Source organism: Elephantulus edwardii, unplaced genomic scaffold, assembly GCF_000299155.1.
Source record: "Elephantulus edwardii isolate Elephantulus edwardi_28Jun2011 unplaced genomic scaffold, EleEdw1.0 scaffold00134, whole genome shotgun sequence".
Lineage (NCBI taxonomy): Eukaryota > Metazoa > Chordata > Mammalia > Macroscelidea > Macroscelididae > Elephantulus > Elephantulus edwardii.
This window is the reverse complement of record NW_006399884.1, coordinates 212502-233967: the sequence shown is the minus strand read 5'-3', so window position 1 is coordinate 233967 and position 21466 is coordinate 212502.

The window sequence follows — 21466 nt, the reverse complement described above, 5'->3', positions numbered from 1 at the left end:
GTAAGGAAGGATGTGCAATTTGCATAATGTAGGTTGTTAATGAGTCTTCTGCCAACAATGATGCCAACTTGCTCATGTAGTTCATTTCTCAGAATACAGATTTAGTAAGTATGCTGAAAAGGTACATCTCTGGCACACAACTTTGCTAAATTCAGGCCACCCTGTGTTTTGTATGAATGACTGTCTCTTGGTGTGTCCAGGTTCTACTTAGTACAATTAAGTGTTAAAGAATTCCCATTTCTTGAAAATCAGATCCACACAGGCTATATTGGTATATTTGTGTAAATTATTGAAATGCAAGAAAATATTCGAAGACTTTGCAAAGAAATATACTTGAGTTCTGCTAAAATTCCATGAATGTGGGTAAAAAAATTTAAGTTTAAATGTAGCAAAGAATCAAGTGCTTTTGACCATCATCTATCTGTTAAAATTGTTCTGGGTATATAGAACTTATTTCTAAACATAACCATATTTCTTTTTTTAATAATTTTTTTAATTTTAATTGTCATTTTAACAAAAGTTTACAGAAAAATTAAATTTTCTTTCATCCATTGTTGCACATTTTACCCCTTCTCCTTCCCTTCCCCAAGCTGACTTCTTTTCCACTACTTTATTTATAAAATTCTAACACAAATTAGAACAAATTCAATTTCCCTCGCCCTTCCACCCATCAAATTACACAATCCAAGAATTAATCCCCTCTTCTCCCTGTACATTGACATCCCTCTGCTTCCACCCTCTCCCATCCCTCCTGGATTTTTATAATTCTTCTACAATAATGGTCTTATACATTTTATCTATAATAATCTTATATATTTATCTTTGTCATACTCATATTTCTTGATTGACACAGCTACAGTTTTTATTCAAGACCTGGTGGAAGAACCTTGTATTTAAAAAGTGGTAAGGCCTTTGGGCCTGTTGTTTATTATGTTTGGGATGCACGTTCTTCACATTCTTGGTTCAGCACTGATCTGTACTGAAGTAACTTGGGGTTGCTGTGATGCTGAATGCTGTGCCACTGGTGTGTCAAATGTCCTAATGGTTACCCGTGGTTACCCATTTGACGGAGCTTCCAGATTGATTCAGGTTTAGAAGCAGCAGTGGCATCTACTTCCTAAACAACATGTCTCTGGAAACTCTATGAACATAGAGAAACGACAATAGTTACAAAAAAGGATTCAGGTGTTTTGTTCATAGGGTCAATATGAGTCAAGCTTGAATTGACAGCACTTAACAACAAGTGTTCCACTGCGCTGTTAGCACACAGCTTCTTGGTCTATTTATAGATTTGCTGTTGTTAAGTGTTATCAATTCAAGTGCAACTCATAGTAACCCTGTGAACAACAAATACAGGTCTCTTCCAGTGAGTTGGCCAAGTACTTATCTTCCAAATTATCTGGCTCAGATGGGTGAGCACATCCAGATCTACATCTGTTAGTTGCAACATGTCAATTGGTATTCCTTGGGGCATTATTCCTTGCTAATGACTTCAATGCTTCTTAAACTTATTCTCTCATCAACATTTGCTCTTAATCATATGCTAGTTCCTCAAATATTTCCATATCAACCAATTATTTTTGTTACAGAGACTCGGTATCTTGATGTTACCTAGATCATTCAAAATTATCCCTGTAGGGGAGCTCTGGTGGCCTAGTGGCAGGAAGCTGCACTGCAATCCCAGAAGCGCGCAGTTCGAGTCCACCAGATGCTCTGCCGAGGAAGGAGGGACAATCTCCTCCTGTACCAGTCAGATCTGATTTGATGGTAAACGCACACACACAAATAATAAAATAAAAAAATAAAAAAAAAACAAAATTATTCCTGTAGCATCCCTCAGTATTGCATCTTGAATTTGTCTTTCAGTTCTTGCAACTTGAGAAATGTTAATTAAGCAGATTCTTCCTTTTTTATTCTCCAACTCCAGGTCTTTACACATTCCATTATAGCACTTTGCTTTGTCTCCTCAAGCTGCCCTCTGAAATCTTCTCTTTGTCTCTCTATTTAGGCATCTCTACTTTTCATTTTGGTTTTTTTAATGCTCTAATGTAATTTTCAGAGTCTCTTTATGAAAGGAAGACCCTCAACTGAGTGGATTAACATATTGATTGCCATAATGTGCTCTAGTGTGTCAGGATATGTAAGGATAGCACAGGATAAGACAGGATTCAAATCTGTTGTTCATAGTATCACTATAGGTGGTACTCAACTTAAAAGCACCTAGTAACAACAGCAACAACTTCATAAACATACTGTACAGAAACTATTTTATAAAATCAAGTGTGCATGAATGAAACAATGTATATGACTGATTGTATAAAAATAAGATGAAGGAAATATAATGTATACGAAATACTATTGTTGTTTTTGTTGTTGAGTACCATTGAGTTATAAGTGACCCATAGCTGACCCTCCAGTGGTTTTTCAGAAATAATTAATCACAAAAGGGGAGATTATGCATCCACAGGACAGCTGGTGGATTTGAACCATGCGCCTTTGAGATTGCAGTGCAGTTTCTTAACCACTTAACCATATTAAAATCCATAGGCTCTAGGTTTTAATATAGGCAGTTCTGAAATCATCTTAACAAACAATTCATTGCCATTAAGTCTGGATCAGCTCATAGCTGACTTTCCACGAGGTTTTCAGAGGTTATGTCAGTCTGGAGACTAAGGTGCTCCTGATACAGGCCACGGTCTTTGCAATCACTTGCTATGCATCAGAGAGCTGGACAATAACTAGCGATGATAAAAGAATTGATGCTTTTGAGCTGTGGTGCTGGAGAAGAGTATTGAATATACCATAGACTGCTAAGACAATGAACAGGTTCATCCTGGAGAGGGTTAAACCAGGTTACTCCTTGGAGGCAAGGATTCTGAAGCTTCATCTGAAATACTTTGAACATGTTATAAGGAGGGACCAGTCCTTGGAAAAGGACATCATGCTTGAGGGGGTGGAGGGACAGTGCAGGAGAGGAAGATCTTTGATGAAATGAATTGATTCAGTGACTGAGGTAATGGGGGATAGGTATGTCAGAGACAATAAGATTTGTACAGGACAGAGCAGGGTTTAGGGCTCTTGTATATAGGTTTGCAGGCAACTCAATGGCACATAGCAACAACAACAACAACATATATCACATTGAAGAAGATTGTCTTTCTCCTGGTGAGTTTAAACTACCTGTCTTTGGGTTAACAGCCTAAGTCCTTAACCACTAAGCAATCAAATTATTTAGTCAATTTGATGCATTTGGTTACTATTTCTACATGTGCCATAATGTCTTTAAGCCCTATCTGAGATGTGAACACTGCTGCTAAATATTCAGGCAATCTTATCGAGACCATCAATTCTTAATTCAGGAACATTAGCTGATAAAGGGAGTTCAGTTACAGTACATGCTTGATGTGTCTCAGATTCAGAGTACATCTCCCAACACAGTCTTGCAGAAGCCAGAGCCAAAGGTTCATTCTACAGAGCCAAAAAGTGTCATTGGGGGCTACACCATAGAGAGTTGAGCATTGTAGTGAGTCAGTGAAGAAGCAATTAATAATCTGTAAGGTTATAACTGATACACATGTAGATACTGGGATACATCTCATCTGGTTGGTAATAGTTATGTGTGATTAGGCTATTCCTAGAAAAGGCTACCTTAAGTAACTCTTCAATTTAGAGTGTTGACCAGATAGATTCATTCCAATTGTCCATATGGACTTACAATAATAAGAATACTGTTTGAGACTTTTTAAGATTTTTTTTTAGCTATTTAAAGTTTGGGGCAACTTTATTTAGTAAAATAAGTATTATACTAAAACCAAAGGTGAAGTTATGGCCTGAATTTTTTTCACATCTGAAAAGAGGCCATCTATCAACAACAACAAAAATCTAGTTTTTTTCTGTAGTAATAAACTCTTTAATGTCGTTTTTGTTGTTGTTGTTAAGTGCTGTCAAGTCATAGACTACTCATAGCAACCCTATAAATGAAAGATCTTAACACTAGTATAACTTTCATTGCTTCTCTAAGTTCATAGAGTTTACAGAAGCAAGCTATTTCAGAAGCGAATGTCACTCTTGTTTCCAAGCCTGTTTAATCTGGGAGCTTCACCAAACACTGTCCACCATTATCACATTTGACACATCAGTGTCACAGTGTTTGGTATCACAGCAACCACAAGTTACCTCTGTACAGCAAATTGACAGACCATTGCTATACCATTTAGAAGAATGTTTGACCAAAAACAATTAAATTAGGCCCAAGGGCCCAAAGGCCTTTTTAAATAGGAAGCCAAATCCAATTAGCTCACTCCCTGTTGCAAGCAAACATGCCACACCAAAGCCTCCTCCAAAACCAGAAAATGCACCTTTGTAGAATCCTGCTGCTCCATTATCTTCCCAATCTGGATTCCAACCCCAAACTGGCCTCCGTATTATGAGTTATCAGTCCTAAGTGTTTCTAGACATTTTACTTAAAAATAAGAAAGGATATAGGTGATAATTGGAAAAGCCTCTTCTCGGAGAAGGCAGCTAGCTCTTCTCCAGTTGTATAGTGAGTCCATTCCAACCTGAAGAACTGAATCTTCCAGCATTGTGTCAACATTCCATTGCTATTGTAAAGGCTTTCACAGCCAAGTATGTCAGAAGTTGATCACCAATTTTGCTTCCAATAGTTTGTCTTACTCTGGAAGCTCTGCTAAAACCTATCCACCATGAGTGACTCTGATGGTACTTGAAATACCAGTTAATACAGCTTCACGCATCATAGTAGAATGAAAGCTATGACATTATGCCAAAATGAGAGACACGTGGTAGATGTTATTATAGATAACATGGCAAAGAATGTGAATTAAAGAACAATTAATTATGCTTGTGTGGAATCTGTACATAGATCAAAAAGGTGGTTTTTTAACAGAGAAAGAGGACAGAGTGCAGATTCAAATAAGTAAGGGTGTATGTAAAGTTCTTTAATCCTCATTCTACTGTCCGCTGAGCGAATAATCTAAGAAACTGTACTCTTTGAAGAACATGACATTGAAAGAAAGCTTATTAAAACCTGTGATATGCATGTGACACAACCTTGTTTTCTGAAAATAAAGAGGACTTGAAACATTTAAAATGAAAATCAAAGATTTTTGCCTGAATTCTAAAGAAAACATTCTTAACAACTGGACCAAAAAGCACCATGATGCTAAATAAATAATTGAATCTATCAAGAAATTTCACTTCTTACTTTTACAATCAGCACCCACAGAAGTAGCAGTGAAGAAATTAAACAACATATTGCACTGGGTAAATCTGCTGCAAAGGAGATTTTGAACATGTCGATGAGCAAGCATGGTGCTTTGTATACTAAATATGCCCGACCCAGGCAATGTTACCCATGGTATTGTCAATCCGTTCATGTTTGGGGTTAGCACTTCAAGGGCATAGTTCATTCAGAGCTGTACTATTAACCCAAAAGTGGAGCTTCTCTGGAAATGAGAATCTGCCAAGCAGCTCTGAGAAATATGGGCAAACTTCTCCAGTGTGATTTACAACCTTAGAAATCCACTAAAGGGTCCAATTAGTTGGTACTGATTTCAAAGTAATAAATTGGGAGGGGGGAAGAGTAGTATATACTGTTGTCATCTGTTGTTACATGTTATCAAGTCACCTGCAATTCATAGTGACCCTGTGCACAAAAGTTCTGAACCCTGCTCTATCATGAGCCAACCCTACTGTCTCTGATACACTTATCCCCTATATCGTGGTCACTGAGTCAATCAATCTCACTGAGAGTCTTCCCCTCCTGCACTGTCCCTCCACCACCACCCCCAAGCATAATGTCCCTCTCCAAGGACTGATCCCGTCTTGCAACGTGCCCAAAGTATGTCAGATGAAACTTCAGAATCCTTGCCTCCAAGCAGCAGACTGATTTAACCCTCTCCAGGATGAACCTGTTTGTTCTCTTAGTAATCCATGGTATATTCAATATTCTTCTCCAGCACCACAGTTCAAAGGCATCAATTCTCCTTCTATCATCCCTAGTTACTGTCCAGCTTTCTGATATATCGCATATAAATGCAAAGATCATGGTGTGGTTCAGGCGCACCTTAGTCTCCAGCCTCACATTGTTGCGCTTCAGTACTCTGGAGATGTCCCTGACAGCAGACTTTCCCAAAGTAATTTGTCTTTTGATTTCCTGCCTTCTGGTATCAAGAGTGTTGATTATGAACCCGAGCAAAACAAAATATACTTTACTAATAATTACTACTCTGTATACACCCACCACACACATACTGTTTTTATTATTTGTTCTACTAAGATTATTAGTAGACTGTTTATAAGAAGTCAGGTCAACATAGTCCCAAATGCTTAACCAGCTGTGTAAGTCCATAATTTGTAACATTAACAGCTCCATCCATGGCTCAGTTCCCCATTTCCTCTATGGCTTTTAGGCTCAGTGATTCATTACACGGTCCTCTGGAGACTCAGACCCATCAGGGTAATGACTCACATGACTGTAGGTACAGGCTGATTTTTTTGCAGAAACTGGTGAGCAGTGGGCCAGGCCGGATGCAGCTGGATGCTTAGTCCACTGTATACAATTTCTCAGTCCAGACAGCTTCTCTTCCTCCAGCAGTCATGGGCTAAGTTAATACAGCAAACTGCCGGTCCTGCATTGGTGTTTTCGCACATCCCACAGTATGGAGAAAGCTCTCGTTTATTGATCCCACGGTGTTGATAATTTAGGAGGTCATGTGTCTGCAGTTAGTGTCGCTGGAGATCACACCCACCTCCGCCCCAGCAAAGGCTAGGAAAGTCTTTACCAAGGTCTCTGACACCACACGTACATATACATACACATGCACATATGAAGAAAGAGAGAGGATATAGTCCATATAGAAAAGTTGCACATTCCACCAAGAAAAAGTTACCATTTGTTTTTTTAAAATGTATTTACAATAAATATATTGTTGGCTATATAAAATTCTATAACTGGCTCTCCAAAATAACTTCCATAATCAAAGAAATATTTTCCAACCACTTTCTTCTTCTTTTACAATTTTTTCATCATAATCAATAATAATTATTGATGCAAGATTGCATATTTGATTGACATGACATTGCAGAAGAAGTTGGTATAAAAATGCAATTACTTCATCTGTGGTACATAAATTTGAATAATAGTTACATTAATAGATTTTCTTTATTTGAATAAGGAAATTTTTAAACCACAGATAGCATTTTATCTCATAATAGATCTTTAGATGTTCTTTTTTATGATGTATGAGGTGTCACTCCTCTTCAATTTGTCATTCTGATCATAGTATACAGTATGATTTTCTCATTAGTGTTCACTCTTTATCACTCAAAAACTCCTCTGTCAATTTGTCTTATTGTTGTGGCTTATGTGCTACTGTGATACTATAATCTACAGCAGTTTGAATACCAGTAGGGTCACTCATAGTGGACAAGAGCTTAAGGATAAGGTAGGCAAGAAAATAAGACTGGCCATCTACTTCAGAAATATTTGACTAGTGGAAAGCTTATAAATAACAATCAAATATTGTATGACACAGAAGAGAACGTCTCCAGTTGGAAGGTATTTGAAACGTAACTGTGGAAGTTACCTCCTCAAAGTAGAGTCAACTTGGATGATATGAATGGAGTAAAGTTTGCAGCAACTTTATTTACTGATAACTTTTTGTCAGTAAATAAAGTTTACTGTGTAGCTAGAATCAAGCCCTTTCTAAAGAGATGACAATGTATAGTCAAGAATCTCTCTTTAACTAGGAACTAGAAATGTATTAATAAAAATTATGGCGGATATTTATTAGACAGTTATTCTATTTCACATGTGGCATCAGAATTGGAGGAAGATTCATCACCAATTTGTGTTATGCAAATGACACAACCCTGCTTGCTGGAACTGTGGAGGACCTGAAATGCTTGTTGTAGAAGGTCAAGGAATGCAGCCTTCAATATGGACTGAGGTTCAAAATAAAAAAACAAAACAAAGACTCTCAACACTGGTTCAATTGGCAACATCATGATGGATGGTGAAGAGATTGACACTGTTAACAGCTTTGCTTTGCTTGGCTCCACAATCAACACTCTTGGCACCAGCAGCCAGGAAATCAAAAGATGTATTGCTATGGGAAAGTCTACTCTTAGAGACCTCTCCAAAGTACTGAAGAGCAGTGATGTCACTCTGGAGACTAAGGTGCACCTGATACAGTCCATGGTCTTTGCAATCACTTGCTATGCATCAGAGAGCTGGACAATGACTAGGGATGATAGGAAAATTGATGCACTTGAGCTGTGGTCTTCGGACATACTTCGTCTGACATACTTTGGACATGTTGCAAAGGGGGATCAATCCTTGGAGAGGGACATTATGCTTGGAGGGGTAAAGGGACAGTGCAGGAGAGGAAGACCCTTTATGAGGTGGACTGATTCAGTGACTGGGGTAATCAGGGTGGGTGTGTCGGATACAGTGAAACTGGCAGGGTTAGATAGAGCAGGGTTTAAGATTGTTGTACATAGGGTCGCTATGAGTCCAGGCAACTTGACAGAACATAACAACAACAAGAACATTATAATAATTCTGTCAGGACCTTTATTTCTTGATGAACCACATCAGCATGACTCAAAATGAGAAGAAATCGTTGTAAACAATTATTAATTATTAAAACTTTGCACATATAAAATATGATGATGGAAAATTTTAAATCCTTAAAAAAGAAATGGAATGCATAAAAAGCAATAGCTTATAAAATACTGAAGGTTTTCATGAGCAAAATCTTCAATGATATAAGAAGCCTCAAAAGAAGATGGAAGGAATTACACAGACAAACTGCACCAAGAGCTGGTTAACAACGAAATGTTCCAGAAAGTAGCATACAATCAATAGTCCATGAGGAAGAAGTTAAAGCTTCTTTAAAGTCGTTTATACGAATAAGAAATATTAACTGACATTTTTCAATAAACAGATGTGGGTCTAGACACGGTCACTAAACTATGCTAAGAAATTTGGAAGATAAATTTTTCAACCAATGTACTGGAAGAGAGTCATAGTTATTCCCATTCCCCCCACAAAACAGGTGATCAAATAGAATGTGAACGTTTTAAAACAATATCACTAATATCACATACAAGTCAAGTATTGTTGAAAATTATTTTAAAAACAACTAGAATACTACATCCACTAGGCAATGTCAGAAATTAAAGTGAGGTTCAGAACAGGCTGTAGCACAAAGAACATCATTGCTTGATGAGAGATGGATCTTGTCTGAGAGCAGAGAATATAAAAAATGTTTATTTGTGTTATATTGCTTATGCAAAGCATTTGACTATGTAAGTAATAGTAAAACATGGTGAACATTGAGAAGAATAGGAATCCCATAACACTTGATTATGCTCATGTGAAATCTAAACGTAGACCAAGAAGTAGTGGTCCAAACACATCATGGGAGCATCACATGTTTAAATTCTGGAAACGTGTTTTTGTCAGAATTCTGTCCTTGATCCATACCTATTTAATCTGTATGCTGAGTAAATTATTCCAGAAGCTGGACTATATGAAGATACTTGTGGCATCAAGATTGGAAGAAGATTTATTAACAATCTGAATTATGTGGATGACATAATCTTGCTTGCTGAATGTGAACAAAATGTTAAGCACTTATTGCCAAAGATCAAAGATGACAGCCTTCAAAGTAGTTACATCTCAACACCAAGAAAACAAATATCTGCACCACCATTGGTCCATCATAAGAAATAGGAAAAAGATTGAAGTTGTCAACAATTTTGTTTCAGTTGGATCCACAATCAACACCCACAGTAACAGCAGTTAAGAAATCAAATATATGTTGCAATAGAGAAATCTGTTAAGAACCTCTTGAAAGGCTAAGGAACACAGATGTCACTTTAAAGACTAAAGTATGCCTGATCCAAGCAATGTTTGGGGTTTGGTTTTATTCCCCATATTTTCCTGTTACTCTGCAAGTTGGACAATTAATAAGGATGACAGAAGAAGAATTGATGCCTTTAAATTGTATTATTGGAGAAAAATAATAAATACCTCATGAACTGACCAAAGAACAAACAAGCTTGTCTTGGAGGAAGTTCAATTAGGCTATTCATTAAAGGCAGGGATGGTAAATAGCTATAAGGGTGGGAGGGAGAGGACAATTGTTTGGAAACGACATCATGGGGTGGGGGATGTGGAAGATCACAGAAAAGAAAGGAAGATCCTCAACAATGAGCTGGAGCCTATTAGAGATAGTGAGGTTGTGGCAAGATCTGGACTTGTTCAAAGGTCGTTATGAGTCACAGTTGACTCAAGGATCCCTAACATCAACAGTGTACTCTCTCACTTATTGTTCTCCAGTTGGAACCACATCACTGGACCTTCATTGGGTTTCCAAGGCTGTAAATCACATCAGAAGAGATTGCTTATCTTTATTCTAAGGAGTGGGGGATGAATTTGAACCACCAAAGGGACACAGACTTTGGATTAGTAACAAAACTTTCTACTGACTGCACCATCAGACCTCCCTACATATGCAGGAGGGAGTTTAAGTGGAACTGTATTGTCTATTTTAAACCAGATAATCTAGTTTATCCAATGCAATCTCAGAAATAGCTAAGAGAATACGCCCCCTTTTCCTTATGAATCAGGGTGAAGTCTCTCTCAGGGAGGAGTGATAGGGAATGGCAAAAGACACATTGACAAAGGAGATTAATCAGAACTGGTTTTGACAAGCACTGTGGCATTGGGACAATTAAAACAGACTTTCAAGGGGGGAAAAAAGAGGAATGAACTGGGGGGCGTAGAGAAAATAGTGTAACAATGAATAAATAGAAATCCAAAATGTCTGTAAATGTTCATTAAAATTAATAAAAATTTTAAAAAATTACCAATATGAAAAAAAAGAAGGAAGATCTGGCAATCTACTTCCAAAATTGCAGTCATTGAAAACACTCTAGAGTATATCTCTAACTTTGATCCATGAGTTGGAATTGTCTTAATGGTAACTTACTAGCAGAAACAAGTCATTTCTAAAGAGAGATCAATGTATAATCTAAGAATGCTTCTACTTTAGTCAGAAATTTTTGTTATTGTTGTTAAGTGCTGTACAGTTGACTGCAACTCATAGTGACCCTGTGAACTTATATCTGACTCTTGTCCTACCCTGATTCATTCTCACAACCTTTGTTCATTCTCCAGCTCATTATCACAATCATTGTATAAATCCATTTTGTTGAGGATCTTCTCTTTCTCTCACCTGACATCTTTCTCAGCATGATGATGTCTTTAGAAGGACTAGTATCTCCTGACAACATGCCAAAAGTATACAAGAAAAATTTCCTTATTTCTTCAAAGAAGCAGTCTGACTGCACTTCTTCTGAAATAGATTCATTTGTTCTTTGGGGACTCTATGAAATCTTCAGTACTCTTCCCTAAAACCACAATTCAGAGGCATAGCTTATTATTCAGTTGGGTTTTTTTATTTATTGTCCAGCTTTCAGATGTTGTTGTTGTTATGTGCCATCGAGTCGCTTGCGACTCACAGCAACCCTATATACAACAGCCCTAAACTCTGCTCTGTCCTGTGCCAATCACACCGTTTTTGACAGACCTATCCTTATTAGCCCAGTCACCACAGAATCAATCTGAAAGGACCAGTTATCAGAAACTCAGTTTCTGACAAAGTACAGTTAACCCCACCCCACCTACTTGAGTGGTTTTTTAACGAACAAACAACCCCCACTTGTGGTAAATCCCACCCTGATTGATCAACTGCCATAAAGTGGAATTCTTCTTCTTTTTAAAGGCACAAGGGATTTTTCCACATTCCTGTATCTGAAGTAACTAATAAGATTCAAATAGGTTTCCAAACTGTTTCCCTGAGCTATGGTTAGCCAATTGAAGGTGGACAAATACCCCAACTACTGTGGATGGCCAGTCATGCATGGCGTGTATGGCTGGGCAGGGGAGTAGCAGAGGTATAAAAGGAGGGGCAGACATCAATTCGGGGCTCTTGGCTGGATGCTGCTCTGTCAGCACGCGGGAGCCCAGATTCAAACTCGAAATAAACTTTGTTAATTCGGCTAATTGGCTCGGTGATCTTTTGGGGGACTCGCTCCATTACACAATCCACCTCCTAGAGGGCCTTCCCCTCCTGCGCTGACCCTCCACCCTCCCAAGCATGATGTCCCTCTCCAAGGACCAGTCCCTCCTTACAACATGTCCAAAGTGTGTTAGACAAAGCCTCAGAATCCTTGCCTCCAAGGAGCCTCCCGGTTTAACCCTCTCCAAGATGAATCTGTTTGTTTTCCTAGCAGTCCATGGTATTTTCAACACTCTTCTCCAGCACCACAGCTCAAAGGCATCAATTCTCCTTCTATCCCCCCTAGTCATTGTCCAACTCTTCTGATGCATAACAAGTGATTGCAAAGAACATGGCCAGTGTCAGATGCACCTTAGTCTCCAGAGAGATACCATGGCTCTTCAGAACTTTGGAAAGGTCCCTAACAGCAGACTTTCCCATGGCAATCAATATGTCTTTTAATTTCCTGGCTACTGGTGCCAAGAGTGTTGACTGCAGAGCCAAGCAAACTAAAGCTGTGAACAATCTCAATCTCTTCACCATCCATCCTGATGCTGCCAATTGGTCCAGTGGTGAGAATCTTTGTCTTCTTGCCATTGAGCCTCAGTCCATACTGAAGGCTGCAGTCCTTGACCCTCTGCAGCAAGTACATTAGGTCCTCCTCAGTTTCAGCAAGCAGGGTTGTGTCATCTGCATAATGCAGACTGATAGATCTTCCACCAATCCTGACGCCACATTTCTCCTCATAAAGCCCAGCCTCTTGGATAATCTGTTCTGCATACAGGTTGAAAAGGTATGGAGATAGGATACATCCCTGGCGTACACCCTTCCCAATTTTGAACCATGCAGTGTTCCCTTGCTTTGTTCTGACGACTGCCGCCTTGTCCAAGTATAGGTTTCACATTAGCACAATCAAGTGTTCTGAGATTCCCATTCTTCTCAGAGTCAGCCACAGTTTCTTATAATGCACACAGTAAAATGCCTTTGCATAGTCAATGAATCACAGATAGACATTCCTCTGGTATTCCCTGCTTTCAGCTAAGATCCATCTAACATTAGCTACAATATCCCTAATACCACGACCCCTTCTAAACCCAACCTGGACTTCTAGCAGTTCTCTGCTAAAGTGCTGTTCCAGTCATTTTTGGATAATCTTCAGTAGAATCTTGCTTGCATGTGAAATCAATGATATTGTTCTGTAGTTTCCACATTCTGTTGGTTCACCCTTCTTTGGGATGGAACAAATACAGATCTCTTCCAGTCAGTTAGCCAAGTGGTTGTTCTCCAGATTTCTTGGCACAACTTAGTGAGCACATCCAGGACAGCATCTGTTAGCTGAAATATGTCAATTGATATATCATCCATTCCTGGGGTCTTATTTTTTGCTATTTCCTTCAAAGCAGCCTGAACTTCTTCCTTCATCACCATAGGCTCTTGCTCATATGTTGTTTCATGAAATTCTTCTGTGTCTGCCAATTATTTTTTTATACAGTGACTCAGTATATTCTTTCCATCTTCTTTTGATACTGAGCAGGTCATTTAATATTCTGCCTAAAGCATCTTGATTATACCAACTCTAGGTTTTAATTTGTTCTTCAGTTCTTTGAGCTTAAGAAATGCTGAGCAAGTTCGGCCCTTTTGATTTTCTGACTCCAACTCCTTGCACATTTCATTCTAATATTTTACTTTGTCATCCCGTGTTGCATTCTGGAATCTTCTATTCAACTCTTTAGTATCTTGAATTGTTCCTTCTGCTTTGGCTTCTCTGCACTCCAGTGCAACATTCAGAGTCTCTCCTGACATCCATTTTGATCTTTTCTTCCTCTTTTGTCTTTGCAAGGACCGTTTGCACTCTTCCTGGATGATACCCTTGGTATCCTCCCACAACTCAACTGGTCTTCGCTCATTAGTGTTCAAGGCCTCAAACCTGTTCCTGAGATGGTTCTGAAATTCAGGTGGGATAGACACAAAGTTATATTTTGGTTCCTGTGGATTCGGTTTCATTTTCTTCAGCTTCAACTTGAACTTGCATATGAGTAGTTGGTGATCTGTTCCACAATCAGCTCTTGGCCTACTTTTCACAGCTGATATTGAGCTTCTCCAGTGGTTTTCAGATAGATTGAGGGGGGGGAAATATTGATTGGATCAAGCCCACTTTAGTCTTTAATTTGGCATCCTTCCTCTTTAGCACTTTGGAGGGGTCCTTGACAGAAGATTTTCCCAACGCAACAGGTGTTGGTTTTTTGTTGGGTTTTTTTTTTCTTTTCTTTTCCATTTTTGACTGCTGCTACTATGGGTGTTGATTATGGATCCAAGTAAAATGAAATCATTGATAACTTCAGTATTTCCTCCATTTCTCATGGTCCAGTGATAAGGATTTTTCGGTTTTTGGTTTTTTTTAATGTTAATATAATTTGTTGGTTTGTTTTTTTTTTATCTTCAGAAACAAGTATTTCAAGTCTTTTTCACTTTCAGCCAGGAAGGTGTTTCCGTTTGCATAACACAGACTGTTGATGAGTCTTCCTCCAATATTGGTACCACATTCTTCTTCATAGATTCCAACTTCTCAAATAATTTGCTCAGCATATAGATTGAAAAGGTATGGAGAAAGGATAGAATTTTGACACATAGCTGTCCTGTTTTCAAACTATGAAGTGTTTCTTTGATCTGTTTTTATAACTGTTTCATGGTATGTTGATAGATTTTGCATGAGTACAATTGAGTGAGATTGTCATTCTTCTCGTGTTAGCTATCATTTGTTATGTTCCAGTCAAATGTCTTTACATAGTCAACAAAACATAAGAAAACATTTTCTGTTATTCTCTGCTTTCAGTAATCTCCCCTCAGCAATGATATCCCTCATAAAAGGGCCTTTTATGACTCTAGCTTGAATTTCTGGAAGTTCTAAGAAATATAAAATCAGGATCTAGAAATATTATTAATAAAATGATGAATGGTATTTATTAATTAGTTATCCTATTTTGGGTACTTTTCTGAAGCAGTGAGCTCAGGTGTGTCAGTGATGTATCTTACCTTCTTTTTTTTGTTTTAATTTTTTTTTTTTTGTATCTTACCTTCTTTGTCCTAAGTTTTGTCTGTAACTGTTTAGAAGTTATAAAAGGCAAACAAATTCATTGCTGTTGAGTCAGACCTGACTCATAGATCCTTGATTGGTTTTCCAAGGCTGTAAATTGTAGGGGATCATTAAGTCCTGTATCATATGGCCCAATCCGATGTAATGAGGATTTTTAATTACCAAAACAATTTTTAGAATTGGGCCTGAGTTAAATTTGCCCATGACACATTTTAAAAAAAATTCGGTCATGGCATGAGTCCAGACAAAGGCTGAATAGTGGAGTGGACTTGTGGGGAGGGATTATAACAATGAAAGAATTTTACTTTTCAAAGAGAAGAACAAACTGATGGGAGGAGTGGGCAGGGAGAAAAGTGCAATAATGAACAAATGGAAATCCAAACTCTCTGTAAATTTTCATTAAAATTAATAACAAAAAAGTATTTTAAAAATATTATTTCTGTATGGTTACTTCCATTGTGAGGCACTTCCAGAAATCTTTGTAACAAGCAGAAGAGTGACAAACACAGGTTCACTAACTCTTTGACTCTCATCAATGCTTTTGCAATTAAATTTAAAGCTGATGTATGTACAAATAAGACTGATTTTTTTCAACTCAGAAAGTTTCCACTACTGAATTTGCCTTTCTTGTTTTGGATTCTAATTCTCCATTTCGTCCTAGGCACAAAGGAAATCTGACAATTGTAGGAATTATTTCAAAGTTGAAATATGGCTTTTGTTATTAAATTATGTTCAAATTATTTTAGGAAATACTTAGGAAGTTATTCTTTAGTAATCTAGCGAAAATGTTACTAAGACAATAGCATTCTGCCTTAGTTTCCTATCCCTAGAGTAAAGGTAAGAATAGCATTGTTTTCAAATGTGATCGTCTCTCAGCTTCCAAGAAACTGTGTTATGTCTGGAATTCTAAAAGAAAAACTTCAGTACTATTTTTTCAAGAAAATACATTTGCATTTCTCTATTTCAGATTTAATTATTTACGTATGCTTTTATGAAGAGCTAATTTTAAACATGTTGCTGATGTCTCCATGGTAAACATTTCCAAGGAAAAAACACTCTGAAACACTGAACTCCTTTAAAATATCATGCATGCTGCTTGCTAATTGTATGTCTGATAATGTATTTGTGTGTATATGTGTGTGTACAGTCATGAACTCTCCCATCTTGTGGTAAGCAAAAAAATTTAAATATTTTCTCAGACAATTTCTTGATGGTCAGAATCAGCAAAGATCAAGTAATTTTAGATAAATAGATAAACATGATCTATATGACAGTGGTTAACATTATAACTTAGAAAATTGCTGAAATACAGAAAAGTAAAATTTTGAAACAGCAAGATATTGAGGGTTTTGGTTTTTTCTTTGCTTGATCTAGTGATAAAATTTTAGTTCTAAAAGTACAACTAGGTTTCAGTTATTTTCAGCTCTATATTTTCATTAATTAATATTTGCCTCTTTCAGAATTTCACTAATTCTAATAGTCATGGATTACTTTCTCTGGTTTAGTAATAAGAATTTGCACTGCCAATACAAAGGCACACAGTTCAAATCCACCAGCTGCCTTGTGGAAAAAGTATGGGTGATCTTTTCCCATGCCATTTTCTGCCTCTTAAAAACTGCTGGAGGGTCAGTTGTATTGTCGTTAGGTATAGCTGGGTCAAGTGCACTAAGAATAGCCAACCTGAAACCAGCCCTAACTTGTGCCATCCTCATTATCTCTAAGACCTAGAGCCCATTGCTGAAGTTACAGTGTCAATCCATCTCAATGGGGGTCTTCATCTTCTTTGTTGACCTCCATCTTTCAAAGCATGATATTCCTTTGTAAGTAATAGCTTCTCCTAGCTACATGTCCAAATGAAATTTCATCATCCTTGCTTCTAAGCAGCACTCTGGCTGCACCCTTTAGCCAGTACCTAGCTGCTTGTTCTTTTGGCAGTTCTTGGACCATCCAGTACTCTTTTCCAGTCCACAAGTCAAAGGCATCAATTCTTCTTCTGTCATCCTTGTTAACTGTCCAACTCTGATGCACACAACAGGTGATAGAGAAGGCCATGGCATCAATCAATTGCACCTTAGCCTTCAAATGTTCTTCTGTATTTTGGAGAAGTCCCTCACTGCACACTTGCCCAGTGTGTTATGTCTTCAGATTTCCTGACTTGCTGGTACCAAGGGTGTTGATTATTGATCCAAGCAAGGTGAAACCAATGACAGCTTCAATTTTTTCATGGACACCATTAAGTATTCTGGGATTCCCATTCTTTTTTTTTTGTTTTTGTTTTTTTTAATTTTATTATTTTTGTATGAGTGTACCGTCAAATCAGATCTGACAGGTACAGGAGGAGATTGTTCCTCCTTCCCCCGGCAGAGCATCTGGTGGATTCGAACCATGCGCCTCTGGGATTGTAGTTGCAGCTCCTTTCCACTAGGCCACCAGAGCTCCCCGGGATTCCCATTCTTAATATGAGCCACAATGTGTTATGGCCCACACAGTCAATGTATAGTCAGTAAAACATAAATATATTGTGTATAATGTATGTTGTTGCTATTGTTGCTATGTGCCATCAAGGTGCTTAGGATTCATAGCAACCCTATGGCCAACAGCCCTAAACCCTACTCTATCCCTTGCCAATCTTATTGTCTCCAAAACACCTATCCCCATTACCTCCATAACTGAATCAATCCATCGAGGGTATTCCTCTCCTGTGATGTCCCTCCACACTCCCAAGCATGATGTCCTTTTCCAAGGACTAATCCCACCTGGCAACATATCCAAAATATGTCAGCTGGAGCTTCAGAATCCTTGCCTGGAAGGAGCAACCTGGCTTTACCCTCTCCAGGACAAACTTGTTTGTTCTCCTAGCAGTCCATGGTATATTCAATACTCTTCTCCAGCACCAAAACTCAAAGGCATCAACTCTCCTTCTACCATCACTAGTCATTGTCCAGCTCTCTGATGTATAGTAAGTAAATGCAAAGACCATGGCCTGGATCAGGTGCACCTTAGTCTCCAGAGTGACACCGTTGCTCTTCAATACCTTGGAGAGGTCTCTGACAGCAGACTTTACCAACGCAATCAGTCTTTTAATTTCCTGGCTGCTGGTACCAAGAGTGTTGACTGTGGAGCCAAGCAAACTGAAGCTGTCAACAATCTCAATCTCTTCATCATCCATCATGATGCTGCCAATCGTCTCAGTAGTGAGAATCTTTGTTTTCTTGATGTTGAGCTTCAATCCATTACTGAAGGCTTCAGTCTTTGACCCTTCCAAAGCAAGCGCTTCAGGTGATTGTCAGTTTCAGCAAGCAGGGTTGTGTCATCTGCATAATGCAGATTGTTGATGAGTCTTCCTCCAACCCTTATGCCACACTTTTCCTCATAGAACCCAGCCTCCCAGATAATCTGTTCCACATGTAGATTAAAAAGATATGGAGAAAGGATCCATCCTTGAGGTACACCAATCCCAATTTTGAACCATGCAGTGTTTCCTTGCTCTGTTCTGACTACTGCCTCCTGGTCCAAGTATAAGTTTCACAAAAGCACAATCAAGCGTTCTGGGATTTCCATTCTTCTCAGAGTCAGCCAATGTTTGTTGTGATCCACAAAGTCAAATGAAACACAGATACTCTCTGGTACTCTCTGCTTTCAACCAAGATCCATCTGACATTAGCTATAATATTCCTAGTGCTACGGCTTCTGCTAAGTCCAGCCTACACTTCAGGCAGTTCTCTGTTGATGTACTGTTCCAGTAATTTTTAGATAATCTTCAGCAGAATTTTACTTGCATGTGATATCAATGATATTGTGTGATCATTTCCACTCTGAGCCCCTTTCTTTGGAACGGGACCAGTCAGTATGTCAGGTGGTTGTCTTCCAGATTTCTTGGCACAATTTGGTGAGCACATCCAGGGCAGCATTTGTTTGTTGAACTATGTCAATCGGTGTGCCATCAATTCCTAAGGCCTTGTTTTTTGTCAATTATTCCATAGCAGCTTGAACTTCCTCTTTCATCACCACAGGCTCTTGCTCATATATTGTTACATGAAATTCTTCTGTGTCCACCAATTCCCTTTGGTACAATGACTCTGGATACACTTTCCATCTTCTTTTAATGGTTCCTGGATCATTTAATATTCTACCCAAAGCATCTTTAAGTATTGCAACTCAAAATTTGAATTTGTTCTTCAGTTCCTTGAGCTTAAGAAATGCTGAGTGAGTTCGTCCCTTTTGATTTTCTGACTCCAGCTCCTTGCACATTTCATTGTATAATATAATGTATAGAAACACTGCATGGTTCCAAATTGTGAAGGTTGTATGCCAGTGATGTGTCCTATCTCCGTACCTTTTCTATATATATGCAGAACAGATCATCTGGGTGGCTGGGCTGCCTGAGGAGGAATGTTGCATCAGGATTGGAGGAAGACTCATCAACAACATGCATTATGCTGATGACACAATCCTGCTTGCTGAAACTGAGGAGGACTTTAAGCACTTGCTGCAGAAGGTCAAGGACTGCAACCTTCAATATGGATTGAAGCTCAACATCAAGAAGACAAAGATTCTCACCATTGGGCCAATTGATAGCATTATGATAGATGGTGAAGAGATTGAGATTGTTACAGCTTTAGTTTGTTTGCCTCCACAATCAGCACTCTTGGTACCAACAACCAGGAAATCAAAAGATCAATTGCATTGGGAACATCTGCGGTCAGGAATCTCCCCAGAGTACTGAATAATAACAACATCAGTCTGGAGACTAATGTGTGCCTAATCCAGGCCATAGTCTTCGTAAATCCTTGCTATGTGTCAGAAAGCTGGACAATAACTAGGGATGATAGAAAAAGAATTGATGCCTTTCAGCGGTGGTGCTGGAGAAAATAATTGAATATAGCGTGGATTGCCAGGAGAACAAACAGGTTTGTCCTAGAGACGGTTGAAACCAGGCTACTCCTTGGAGATAAGGATTCAGAGGTTTCATCAGACATACTTTGGGCATGTTGAAAGGAGAGACGAGTCCCTGGAGAGGGACATCACGCTTGGAAGGGTAGAGGGACAGAGAAAGAGAGAAAGACCCTTGATGAGATGGATTGATTCAGTGACTGAGGTAATGAGGTGTGTCAGAGTATAGTATAGAATAAACAAAAATTGTAAAAATAGATTGCTAGACATTTCTTCCAAGCTGCTTCTGAGTAAACTCTTATAACCTTTTGGTTAGTAGCTAAGTGCAACGAGCATTTGCAAGAGTTAGGAACTATAAAAACTAATGATCAATTAATCTCTAATATTTAGTTTGTTTTAAAATACCAAGTGTTAAATATTCAAATGATTAACCATTATATGTAATTCCCGTTGCTATATCCTCCCTGCTGCCTATCTGGCCACTTGCTACTTGGTACTCATGTGGAAGCTCTGGTGGCTTGGTGGTAAGGAGTTGTGCTACTAACCCAGAAGTACTCAGTTCTAGTCCACCAGCTGCTCCAAGGAAGAAAAATCTCATGTGATTTACTGTATCTGAAAGCCCACTAGGTGTTCATTTAGGAGATGATTCCCACTCAATCATCGACAACAACAATCTCTGTAGTGAGTCCTGCAAATAGCTTTCCATCACCTCACTCAGCTGTTCTCCCAGAAAAGATGTTTCCTTCAGACTTTTTGTGAGATGATGTGAGCCATTTTATCTGCTTTTAATCCAAATTGGTGAAAGCTGTTTCATCGGGCAAGGCTCAAATTTGTTGTTCATAGGGTCGAATGACTCAACAGCACATACCAACAGTATCTCTCCTCATGGTGATAACTATACTTCACAGCTGGTCTGAAAAACAACAGGCAATTTCCTGATCATGCTTTGCTAAAAAATATTATCAAGAAAACCTTTTGAAGTTGGGCATTATTTTTAAAGCACATGTTGACCCATCACCTTGCCAAAGGTTTTTTAAAAACCCTCAAAAAAATAAATTTAAAAAAAAACCCCACCCTCTAGAGTTGTTTCCTTTATACTGGGCTGAAGATCGAATTATTAATCCAGTACCCATCTAAACTTCCAGGAAAATCATTCCTTTTCTCTCTATTTTTTACTGGTTTACACACAATAATTCTTATTACATTGTGTTTAATTTATTTGCATTGTGTCTTATACAATCTTTAATTTACATTCTGTTTCATGCATCATTGCTGACGCTTGTTGTTATTGTTATGTGCCGTTGAGTCATTTGCGACCCGTAGCGACCCTATGTACTACAGTCCTAACCCTGCTCTATCCTGTGCCAATCACACTGCCTCTGACACA